Below are 1,428 nucleotides of genomic sequence, written 5' to 3'. Positions count from 1 at the left end.
GATTTGGTGAGATTCCAAAGAAAACCATGGGAATATGCAACAGGACCCAACTGCACTGACCCTGCCCTGCCCTGAAATGTCTTTGTTCTGCAGAGATCCCTGGCTCTGGAGGGGGTCCCTGGGCATAAAGGCATGGCCAGTCTTTTATGGACCATGTGATTTAAGTTATAAGTTGACCCTGTCTCAGATACAGTGTCTCCAGGGGCATTCAGCTACTAATATTTCATAACATCACTGCCCAAAACTCTTGAGTTTCTCCAAAAACACATCACTGTGAACTTCCATGGCATTTGGCAACATTCACTCCGGCAGACTGAGCTTTCCAGCATGCTGCTTGCATAGTACTCTGTACAGATTTGGAGGGCTACAGAACAGCTATTTCCTGGCATTGAGGTGGAATTTGTGCATTTAGTTGCATAAGAACAATCAAGAAAATCCTCTGCCTAAGCACTGTAGGGGCCTGATGATATGCTGGCTAGGAACGCTCCTGGAAGCACAAAACAATACACTCAGTGGGTACATTTGGGATGCTGAAACCAGGCGTGCTGGCACACGAGTCCCCTGAGAGCTTGTTTAAGTGTGCCCAACTCTCTCATTACATCTACCTGCCGGAGAGCTGTCACCCTGTTATGGGTGTTATGGGTGTTATGGGTGTTATGTTAAAGGACTTACCAGACCTTTCCCAGGAAGCCAGAAACTCAGGTCAATCTGCTCCACAGATGGTCTAAAGCATGAATTTTCTGACCCATAGGGTGGGGAAAGGGGAAAAGAAAAGAAAAAATGCTTTTTATGAGAATGGTAATAAATACATAGCGAAGAGCACATTTTAGTAAGTTCAGGAAAGGGTAGACAGTTAGATGTCCTGCACAGTGGCTAAGTCACCAGGCTCAGATCTTTTTGTTGCTTTTCTTTTCCAGGAGCTGACTAACATAAATCATATCAGCTGTCCCAGGAACTGGGAACAAATCTGCAGATCTCTCAGCCAACAACCCCAGCCCTTGGAGTTCCACCATCATTCTGGTCCCAGAGTCCAAGGCTGCTCAAGTATCAGCTCCCAGGAGCACTTCCAAGGAATGGTGACTTTGCTGGCAAGGAACAAGCCGCTTCAAACTGAGGAACTTGGACGCTTCACTGCAAAAACAGGGGGTCAAGTTTAAGGTGAAATTCTTGGCCTCCTGCTTTTGTTTCTGATGATTTTTGTAGGACAAAGCTGCACCCTGCTTTGGATCCCTCCTCTCTCCGTATGCCTCACTTGCTGGATACCACCTGCCCAAAGCAGCATTTGTGCTTACATTTGCCATGGGGGATGTGCAAGCAGTTAAAGATCTGTTAGAAAAGCAACACAATTTTGCTTGCTTTATTATTGAGAAATCAAAGACCTCATGTGACTTTGTAGATGACTTAACACATTTAGAGACCAGGAAGGAA

The sequence above is a fragment of the Nyctibius grandis genome, chromosome 24 (assembly GCF_013368605.1).
Source record: "Nyctibius grandis isolate bNycGra1 chromosome 24, bNycGra1.pri, whole genome shotgun sequence".
NCBI classification, from domain to species: Eukaryota; Metazoa; Chordata; class Aves; order Nyctibiiformes; family Nyctibiidae; genus Nyctibius; species Nyctibius grandis.
Note: the sequence above shows the minus strand (reverse complement) of the source record.